We start from the raw sequence: 11992 nt of genomic DNA, 5'->3' as shown, positions 1-11992 counted from the left end.
AACTAGCTCAACCTTATATTTCTATTTTTAGAAACTAATTTACTTTTCTTTTTCTTTTGCAAGATCCTAACATAGTAACTTATAATCTCTCTCGTTCCATTTCCAGATTTCTATTCCCCCTTTTCTTTTTTTTGGTTTAGGATAGATTCTGAAATTTAGGGTTGAGAGTATTTTATGCCCAAGTGGGTCCGTGATAACACTCGACGTCTCTTGAGTGAAGGAGGATTGGTTGAGGGGTTATCTATCCATCATAGGATTAAACACCACTCAAGATTCACAGAGTTAACTGAAGTTATGGCTGCAAATCAACTGGCCAATCAACCTCTAAATCTAACCCAACCTAGGATGGAGAAAATCTAAGATGAGAACGAGGTGCATCAAGCACCCCCTCCTCGTACTTTGTGAGATTATTTACAACCGGCGGGGGTGAGCACGCCCTCATGCAAGGTTTTTCTAAAAAATATAGGACATATAGATATTAAGTCAAGGGTGATCCAACTCCTTCCAAAATTCCATGGACTTGAATATGGAAGTCCATATCTACACTTGAAAGAGTTTGACGAGATTATAGCTACTTTATATTTTCTTAACGTGTCTGAGGACACGGTCAGACTAAAACTCTTTCCCTTTTCTTTGAAAGAGAAGGCAAATACGTGGTTGCATTCACTACGTCCCCAATCTATTGGCACATGGGATGACATGATAAGGGAGTTTATAAAGAAATTTTTTCCACATCATAAAACGAACACCCTTAGAAAGTCGATCATGAACTTTGCTCAATAGGAGGATGAAACATTCTTTCAATATTGGGATCGGTTCAAGGATCTTGTCAGTTCATGCCCACAATACGGTTTTGAAACGTGGCGCATTACACACTTTTTCTACCCACACTTTTTCATGCCCACAACACGGTTCAAGGATCTTGTCAGTTCATGCCCACAACAAACTGCTACTCCTCAAGCTTTCTTCAATTAAAATCCAAATAAAAGGAAACCTTAAGAGGATCCAGTTCAAAAACATATTTGAGACTAAGAGCTACTCAACCAAGATATCAGATCAACATTGGGAACACTTGTGTCATCTATTCAAAGGATAGAGTCGCACTTAACAATTGGGGGAAAGGGGATGCTTCCTACTCAACCTCTCCCTAATCCCAAACCACAATATGAGATAAGTGATTCAAGCTCTTCAAATCAAATGGAGCAAGCTAAGTCTATTACCACTCTTAGGAGTGGGATGATAATTAACAAATCTATTCTTGTAAGGGCTGAAAAGCCTAAGGACCTGGAAGAGGACAACGATGATAGACTTAACACCATTCCACAAGAATTGAAACCGGAACTTTAAGGCAAGCCGATTGCCCCATTCCCCCAACGGTTGGTTGCACCAAAATCTCTCTCTAAATCTCAGGACATTCTAAAGGTGTTGAAACAAGTGAAGGTTAATATTTCCTTTACTAGATGTGGTTAAATAAATACCTTCATATGCCAAATTCCTGAAAGACTTGTATACGATCAAAAGATGGCAAAATATTTAAAAGAAAATCTTTTTAACTGAAAAAGTGAGTGCCATCCTAAAGCAAGATGTGCCACAAAAATACAAAGATCCTGGTAGCCTAACCATACCTTGTGTAATTAAGAACTACCAAATTGAGCATACACTTCTTGACTTAGGAGTGAGCATAAATCTGATTCCTTACTCGGTCTATAAACAATTAGTTTAGGGTGAATTGAAACCCACCCTAACCACATTACAACTTATTGATTACTCAGTTCGTGTACCGAGAGGGGTATTGAGGATGTGTTGGTCCAAGTTGATAGATTCTACTACTCAATAGATTTTATCATCCTGGATACGCAACCCGTCAGTAATATGAGCACTCAGATTCCCGTGATTCTTGGTCGCCCATTCCTCGCCACTTCAAACGCAATCATTAATTGCAGGAATGGAGTCATGAGTATGTCTTTCGGGAATATGACATTGGAGTTGAATATCTTTTTCAACACAGGAAAACAGTTAGAGGATGATGATGATTTTCACGACATTAACATGATTGACTCTTTTGTGGAAGATAGAACACTTTTGACTTTATTCTCTAACCCTCTAAAGAGGTGCCTGACCCACTCCCATGATTTTGATGATGATATGATAAGGGAGATGGGGACCATGTGGAATACTGTACCGGCACTTGAAGTTAATCGGTGAAGGCCACAATTCGAAGAATTGCCCCAAACTAATATAGTGACTTTATTGTCTAACCTTAAGGCACCAAAGCTTGACCTAAAACCTTTACCCTCTGATTTAAAATATGTCTATTTAGGTTAAGATGAGACATACCGGTGGTGATTTCTCCCACCTTGAGCAAGAACAAGAGAGTATGCTCATATCTACTCTTACTGAGCATAAGGGAACCCTTAGATGGTCGATTGCGGACCTCAAGGGAATTGACCTTTTGATTTGTACCCACCATATTCATCTTGAGGATAATACGAAAATATCATGACAACCACAACATAGACTAAATCCAAATATGAAGAAAGTGGTTAAGGCTGATGTTCTTAGGCTATTAGATGTGGGTATCATATACCCAATATTCGATAGTCAATGGGTGAGTCCAACTCAGGTGGTTCCTAAGAAGTCCGAAATCACCATATTAGCCAATGTCTACAATAAACTCGTGCCAACTGAAGTTACTACTGGTTGGAGAATGTGCATTGACTACAGGAAGCTAAATATTGTCACGAGGAAGGACCACTTTCCTTTGCCTTTCATTGATCAAATTTTGGAAAGGCTAGCTGGTCATTCCTATTACTGTTTCCTTGACGGATATTCGGGCTACAATCAGATTGAGATAACCCTTGAAGATCAAGAAAAGATCACGTTCACATGTCCTTTTGGCACATTTGCTTACCGAATGATGCCATTTGGATTGTGTAATGCTCCCGCCACCTTTCAGCAATGTATGATGAGTATTTTTTCTGATATGGTAGGACAATATTTAGAGTTCTTCATGGACGATTTCTCGATTTTTGGTCCATCCTTCAGTGAATGCTTGGAAAATTTTAAAAAATGTGCTGAAGCGATGTGAGGAAAAGAACTTGGTACTGAATTGGGATAAGTATCATTTCATGGTTTGTAAGAGAATTATCCTTAGACATATCATCTCGTCTAAGAGAATTGAGGCAAATAAGGCTAAGATTAACCTTATCTCTAACTTACCTGCACCCAAGAACATACGAGACGTGCGATCCTTCTTAGGACATACCAGGTTTTACAGGAGATTTATAAAAGACTTTAGTTACCTCTCTCGTCCTCTGTGTAATCTACTTCAAAAGGATGCACCATACGAGTGGACTGAGCAATGCAAGAAGCTTTTACTAAGCTTAAAGGCATGTTAACCACTGCAATTATCATGCAGCCACCTGACTGGAGCCTTCCTTTTGAACTTATGTGCGACGCGTCTGACTATGCTCTTAGGGCGGTTTTAGGCCAGAGAAAAGAAAAGAAGCCCTACGTTATTCATTATGCAAGTAGAACTCTAAATCTACTCGACTACGGAAAAGGAACTCTTAGCCGTAGTGTTCGCTTTGGACAAATTTAGGTCCTACTTGATCGGATCCAAAATCATCATTTATATAGATCATGTGGCGCTCAAGTATTTTCTTTCTAAGAATGATGTTAAGCCCCGCCTAATTAGATGGATCCTCCCACTCCAAGAATTTGATTTGAAAATAAAAGATAAAAAGGAAGTAGAGAACGTAGTGACTGACCATCTTTTCCGCCTTGATATCTCTGATTCGCTTGAGATGACACACATAAATGACATGTTCTCTGACAAACAATTGTTCAAAGTCTCCCATTCACCTTGGTTTGCTGATATTGTTAATTATCTTGCTATAGGTTTCACGCCGACAAATTGGACTGCACAAGATAAGAAGAAAATTCTTCGCTGGGGTTCGTAAGTTCTTCTGGGATGATCCATATTTATTTAAATATTGCCCAGACCAACTCTTAAGGAGATGTGTGCCAGATAATGAACACCAAAGTGTCATCTCCTTTTGTCACTCTCAGGCTTGTGGTGGTCACTTTTCTGCTAAAAAGACCATGGCTAAGATTTTACAGTGCGGCTTTTACTGGCTCACTATGTTCAGAGACACTTATGAGTTTTGCAAAGTTTGTGAGCGTTGTCAGAAATTCGGAGTATTGTCCGTCGAAATATGATGCCTTTAAACCTCATTCTTATCATAGAAGCATTTGATTGCTGGGGCATCGATTTCATGGGACTATTCCCTTAATCCTTTTGGGAATTTATACATTCTGCTAGCAGTAGACTATGTCACTAAATGGGTTGAAGCAATTCTATGCCGGAATAATGACCATCAAACGGTCATTAAATTCTTAAAAGAGAACATCTTTTCCCAGTTCGGAACGCTTTGAGCTATCATTAGTGATGGGGGCTCACATTTTTGTAATAGGTTATTCGTGAACTTAATGAAGAAATATGACATCTTTTACAAGGTGAGCACTCCATACCACCTACAAACAAGTGGGCAAACTGAGATTCTCAATGGAAAAATTAAACATATCTTGGAAAAAACGGTTAACCTTGACCGTAAGGATTGGTTAATCCGATTGACCAATGCCTTATGGGCTTACTATACCGTATTTAAGACCCCTATTAAAATGTCTCCCTTTAGACTTGTCTATGGGAAGGCTTGCCACTTGCCTGTGGGGTTGGAACATAGAGCCTACTAGGTGATTAAAAATCCGAACTTCAATTTAGACAACGCTAGCTCGCTATGCAAACTTCAGTTAAATGAACTCGAAGAAATCCGGACTGATGCGTACGAGAACTCGAGAATTTATAAGGATAGGATAAAGGTGTTTCATGACCAACACATTCTTCGAAAATCATTCACATCAGGTCAGAAAGTCCTCTTGTATAATTCTCGGTTACATCTCTTTTCGTACAAACTCCAATCTCATTGGACCAGTCCTTTCACTGTTACTAATGTCTATTCTCATGGGGCCGTTGAGATACAAGATCCGAATAATGACAAAGAATTCAAAGTAAATGGACATTGATTAAAGCCATTTGTTAAGAAAATTGATTCAGAGTACATGTCTATACCTCTGATTGATCCTGTTTACCAGGATTGACCTCCTAGTCTGATGGAGGTGTAGTTAGGTTTGCTGCTTTTCGCTATTTTAGGATAGTTTGCTTCCGCTGTTTTAAGAAAGTTTGTTTCTGCTGCTTAGGATAGTTTGCTTTTCGGTTATTAAATTCTTATGCTAATCTACCTTCACGCTGCAATCCTTTGGAAAAAGCTTCAAAATTCCTTCATTAGGTACTATCTTTCTCGCACTTCTCCTTCAATTACATTGTCTCTTTTGTAAATAATGCTTATTTCTTTTACATTAAGAACAATGTAGATTTTAGGTTGGGGGTGGCAGATTAGGTAAACTAATCAGTGTTTTCTCAGTTTTGAGCAAAATTTATAAAAATTTTGAAATTTTTTTAATGTTTATCTATTTGGAAAGAGAAGTTGTGTATTTAAGAATGTTTTGAGTATGATGATAAGATAGGGATTAAATTTTAAATTATTGAAGTCTAGTCATCTAAGTAATTTATCACCTAAGTTCTTACACTCTATTGATTAAGAGGAAGTTTGAATATCATGTTAATCTAAATCACAAGACACGTTCAATTTGTTTTCTGTAGATAATACTAGATTTTCTGATTGTTAGTATGATAATCATTGAAAGATATTAGGAATTGAGTCTGGAGAATTTTATCCACCTTAAAAGATGAAAAGAACCAGTTAAAAATAGGAGATCGATAAAAAAGGATCATGTATGGTGAAAAGATTGAAAAAAGTTTGAAAAAGAATGAAGAAAAAAATCTGAAAGAAAAGAGAAAAGACTGAATGAATATAAATGACTGTTGATATAAAATAAAAAAACTAGAAAAAGAAGGAAAATGGGATAAGTTCGGAATCAGTACTCGAGCTTTCAACGAATCTTAAAGTGATGACTAGGGCTAACATGATGTAATGATAGTATCCTTATAAAAAGTAAGTTAATCTTCACTACGCACATTGAAAAACTTGATATGCGAACTATACTCTGACTTAATGGATAAAGAACTTATTTGATTGATTGCTTATGTGATTCAACTCTAGGTTTTCAAAATCTCACTTTCTCATCATTGAGTCTACTCATTCATACTTGATCACACAAGAAACCATTTTCTGAAAAAGGATTAAACATTGCACATTAAAGTTCATTTTTCGCATACTTTGCTCGAGACTAGCAAAATGCTGGTTGGGGATTGTGTTGAAGGTTAAATATTGCACATTATACCCCGTTTATTACTTGATTTATGAACATGATAATGCTTAATGTTTTATTTTAATTATGTTTGTGTTACAAGGTGAATTTAAGAGCTTGGATTGAAAAGGATGCTAAAAAAATGAATTTAACGCTCAAGAATCACCAAAGCCAAGGATGGATCTTGTGAGACCAAGAATGAAGAATTCACATGCCAAAGATTTAAGAAAATCAAGTGAGGAATGAAGAGCATTGAAGACTTGAAGTGAAGAAAATAAATTCTAAAATTGTTTTGAAAACAAACATATTCTTGAAAGTGTCCTGAAGAAGCATATTCTGAAACTCTAGGTCATTCTGTGAAATTGTGCAGAGTGAAGCCTATTTTGGAAAACTACATAAATTTGAGGTGATTTTTAGAGTTTTCCAACTAGGTGCGAAAGTCGGAGTTCCACAACTATAAATAGGACTCATTAGGATGTTCTTAGGCATCATCTAGGGTTTAAGGAGTGGAACAAAAGCATGAAAAAGCCGTCGCCAAGAGTTTTTCTTCCATTTTCTTAGTTATTTTTATGCTTTTCTTAAGAAATTCTAGTTCAATCATATCTATGATTGACTAAATCTCTTAGCTAGGGCGAAGAGGTGAAGCTTGTAGCGTGATGGGATGTTTTCTATTACTTTGATTCATGTTTAAGTTGAACTATCCTTGATTCTAGTTTGATTATAAGAAATACTTTCAGTTTTTAATGGTTTGTTGTGACTCAAATTACAATAGATCTGTAATAGCTTTGAATATGTTTTTTTTTCATGTATTGAGATTGTGAAATTAGGCAATCCCATTGTTCACCATCGTCCCATGGGCATGGTTGGGTGATAGAATCCTACCTAATCTTCTCAATTCTCTTATGATTGGTTGTGGGATTGGTAAATCTTGTTGTTTGCCTTGTCTCATAGGCATGGTTTTGTGATGGAATCACTTCCAATTCTCACACCTCTCATTCATTAAGAATTAGGTAAAAGGAAGTTCAGATTTGGTTTTACTGAGATATCTTCCAATTGGATAAGATGAGACTCTGATTCCAGTTGCGTCATTGAATCAAGCATAGATCTCCCTGATCTCTATAAGTGGATCCTTGGAAACCCTAGTTCCCACCTTTGAATTCTTAAGTTTTAATTACTTTAATTACAATTACTTTCTCAATTACTTCAGAATTAGATTCACATCTTCTTCTAGTTGTAGTTACTTTCAGAAGACACACAAGTCAGTCCCTGTGGATTTGACCTCGGTCTCACTGAGATTATTACTACATCGCGACCCTACACTTTTGTCGCAACAAAGATAAAACAATTGAATAAAGGAAATTGACCAATAAAACAATCTACCACACAGAACAAAATAATATTTTTATGTGTAAAACCCTTGTAGGAAAAAAACATGGCACAAAGCAATAGAGATCCACTATAATCAAAACATTAGACTAATATATGACTCACCTTTTGTGATTATAGATGTAACCAATCACATATTGCGATGCGTAACCCTTGGAAAAACCCTTCTCGAGCCCTTGCAAATATTGGAAACTCTCTCACCTTGCATACCCTTACCCTTAGAGAGAAACTGTTTGTAATAAAATACAATCCCTAATCCCAGATTAGGCTTAAATAGCCTAATTTATGCAACTATATGTAACAGATCTGGTCAGACCAAACATAACCTTCGGTCGGACCCAATTGAACCAACTAGATTTTCGATCGAACCAAAATCGATAAAAACATCACAACGTGCAACTTGAGAATCCATCAATTTTTGTTCGAGCCAATAGTCTTTTGATGAAAACCAGATTCGGGTTCTTAAATCCCAACCCTACTTCGCAAAATCTGGGTTGCTTAAGTGGCGTGGGTTAATCAAATGTATGGCTTAAAAAGGTCCGCTTCCTCACATCCTGTTTTCCTCCTCTTTCCCTCTCTCTTTTCACCCCGCACACAACTTTCCTAATAGCTGCCTTCGGATGGGGTGTCTTCTTTTAAAAAGGTAGTGATGGAAATTCGATTTCTTCTCGATGCCTAGGTGGCTGATTCAAGCCCCTTTGCCTCCCTTTGACTATTGCTACAATAGGGACATCGAGATTCGAGTTGGACATATGGTGGTGGAAATTGGATTTCAGCACCATATTCAAGTTATGCTCTAAGGCATCATTAACATTCTGCATCATTTAAGGTCACGTAGCAATTTCTGATTAGAGAATGTTATGAGAGAAATCCAATTTGTGGTTGTGTGGAGAGATAAAATTGGGCCTTGATCTATATTTGGGTTGTCCAGATACAAGGGTTAGTTTAGATTGGGTTAGGAGAGTTTCTTGTGGACCTATAGGGACTTATATGAGCTTAGACATGGTTTTAGGGTTGTAAGTTTTGGAGTTTTCGGTTTTGCTTTTGGATAAAGGTTTGAGTCTGGATTAGGGTTTAAGCTGATGTTTGGCTCTGGATTTGGGTTTACAATTTATACTTCACATGAATGATTACCCTATTTTCAGTGGGGTGTCTAGAACAATGAGCTTTTTTGTAGTTGAATGTAGACCATTTGTAATATTTTCTTCATAAACATTTATTTAACTTTCACTTGCCCTAAGGCCCAACTGACCATTGGTTTAGATTTCTCAATCATAGTCTTCCACTTATAGGAACATAAAACACGAGCTTGCCCTATAGATCCTCTGGTGGAGCATGCTTGGAATTCCTCGTATTTGAAACAGAAATTATAAAATATAATGGATGTATAAAATAACTATGTATGACGTAAGCCAAATTCATAGAACATCGTATATTTTCTGGGATATATATATATATATATATATATATATATATGGAATGGAAATTGTTCTATGCGGTTCAAACTGTGTGGGCCCCACCATGATGTGTGTCGAACATCAGCACCGTGCATTTGATGGGTCTCCTTTAAATTATGGGATATCCCAAAAATCAGCTGTATATGGACTCTGTTTGGCCATACCATCTAAAATCATTTGAAAACATGCCCAAAACATATAAAATCACTTGGTGGGGCCCACCTGAAATTTGGATGTGTCTGAAACTTGGTCTGACCCCTCATTCAAGTGGGACACACATAATGGATGGGCTGGATTTGTGAACCACATCTCTGTGGGCCCAACAAATGATTATGAATATTTTAATGGGAGGGTAACCCCTCTCAACTTTTGTATGTGATGTGGCCCACACAGCTTGACCTCATGGGAACACATAGAACCATTTCCCACGCACACATATATAATAATAATAATAATCTCTACTAACATGTATGAAAGCCGGGATACACGGGATGACTACTTGATATGAAAATCAGGCTGCGACACATAAGGCAAGACATAAAATAACATAGACACATAAGTCAAGACAACTTCTATGTCAATAGATAGACAATGGTATGACAACGTACTTTTGTGGCCCACCTAATAACCGTATCGGCTTGATTTTTATGCAAGGTAATCCTCATTCTGTGGCAACATGCTTTTCTGTAGGATGTTCCACACATGTCACCTGTTTGTTGAGAAAAAATAGCCATGCCATGGCTTATAAAACAACGGTTGTCTCTTATCATTTTCACTTGAAAAAAGGAGTGTTGGCCTAAAGACATAACCTAACATAGACACAAGGATTGTCTCTTAATGTACGTCACGACCTTTTTGTTTTGAATAAAGATTTTGATAGACAACAGCCTGTCTTCTGACTTAAAGACAAGTAACACCCTCCCTTCGGGTGTACTTTACCGTATAACAGCTGGCTTAGTAATTTGTCAAGGTGGCCTGAATTTTGAATTAGTCGGGTTGGGCCTTCCAGCCGGTCCAATCCATATTTCGATGTTGCTAGGTCCAGGCCTGGCCATTACCAGCATTATATATATATATATATATATATATATATATATATATATATATATATATATATATATATATATATATATTGCATCTAAGGCTTTTACAGATAACACCCTCTCTTTTTGCTCAAAGACGATTCCTATACAACAGCTGGCCCAGCAATGTGTCAGGGGGGCCTGAATTTTCAACTAGTTGGGCTGGGCCTTCAGGCTGGCATGGTCTAGGCCTGGTCCATCGCCAGCCTTACATAGCATCTTCAGTTTTAATTTTGTATTAATATTTTGACAGATCCATCATCCTCTTATTTGGCTCAAAGACAAGTAACATCCTCCTCTATGTGTTTTCCTTAATAACAGTTGCCCTAGCAATGTGTCAGGGTGGCCTGAATTTTCAACTAGTTGGGCTGGGCCTTCGGGCTGGCTTGCTCTAGGCCTAGCCCATTGCCAGCCTTACATAACATCTTCAGTTTTAATTTTGCATTAATATTTTGTCAGACAACATCCTCTTTTTTTGGCTCAAAGACAAGTAACATCCTCCTTTATGTGTTTTCCTTAATAACAGTTGCCCTAGAAATGTGTCAGGCTGGCCTGAATTTTGAACTAGTCAGGCTCAGCCTTTGCCCTGTCCGAAATTGATGTTATTAGGTCTAGGCCAGGTCCATTGCCTGCCTTATATAACATCTTCAGTTTTAATTTTGCATTAAAATTTTGACAGAACACCCTCTCTTTCTAGCTTAAATACAAGTAACACCCTCCGTTTGTGTGTTTTTATGTATGACAGTTGGCCCAGTAATGTATAAGTCTGGCTTGAATTTTGAACTAGTCAGCCAAGGCTTTGGGTGGGCCTGTCCGAATTTTGCTTTTCCAGGTCCAGGCCCAGGCCTGGTACATTGCCAGTCTTGTATAACATCATTAGTTTTCCGTAGATACATAAATGGGAAGGGGAGATTGTGTACTCCTGCCCTTGCCCGGACGGATATTGGTCCAGGCAGGGCTCTGTGGGGCCCACCGTGATGTATGGGTTTTATCCCTGCTGTTCACCCATTTTTAGAGATCATTTTAAGATATTAGCTAAAAATGAGGCAGAAGCTCTAGTGGACCACACAACAGGAAGTAGAGTTGATAAGGATGCCCACCGTTGAAACCTTCTTAGGGTCCACCATGATTTTTATTTTTCACCTAACCTGTTCATATGGTCACAAAATACTGGATGACAGGAAAGCACGGATTTCAGCTTGATACAAAACTTCTATAGCCCCGGGAAGGTTTTAATGACATTCGTTCAACCCTCTCCGTCCAGTCCACTTGATTCTTGGATCTGCCTTAGTTTTTGGTCTCATGTCCTTAATATGATCTAAAACAAGGAAAAAAGAAAAAAGAAAAAGGGACAAACAACATGGATAAGACATATATATCATAGTGGGTCTCACGTAGCCTCGAATTTCACAACAATAGATATTCAAACCCATGACCTCATTTGAACTCTTATGAGTCAGCTACCGAGAGTCCACCACCCAGGCATGAGTTAAGGCCCTAACTAATGATAATATCACCCCTTTCTCCAAACTAATTTAGAAGGGTGGTAACGGATTATTTTTTTTTTTACCATATTTAGAAAACAAAAGGTGGTATTTGGGAAGCGTACGAGAGAAGGCTTTGTCATCTCCAGCCTAAAGAAAAAGTGTTCCATGTCAGTACCTTGCTTCTCTTCGTAACTTCTCTTTAAACCTTGAAATACGTTATATTTCCAAGGCTGCTTGCTGCAGGATTTAG

The 11992-nt window shown here is 37.8% G+C and overlaps 1 non-coding gene across 1 annotated transcript; it reads right to left on the bottom strand.

The window, feature by feature from the left end:
• Window positions 1–747: 747 nt before the first annotated feature.
• On the bottom strand, window positions 748–854 carry LOC131222177 (small nucleolar RNA R71). Its single transcript, XR_009159885.1, has one exon. It is a non-coding gene; the product is annotated as a small nucleolar RNA R71 (small nucleolar RNA).
• Window positions 855–11992: the final 11138 nt, after the last annotated feature.

Source organism: Magnolia sinica, chromosome 12, assembly GCF_029962835.1.
Source record: "Magnolia sinica isolate HGM2019 chromosome 12, MsV1, whole genome shotgun sequence".
Classification (NCBI taxonomy): domain Eukaryota; kingdom Viridiplantae; phylum Streptophyta; class Magnoliopsida; order Magnoliales; family Magnoliaceae; genus Magnolia; species Magnolia sinica.
The sequence above is the reverse complement of the archived record's forward strand: the minus strand, read 5'-3'. Positions and strand labels throughout refer to the sequence as shown.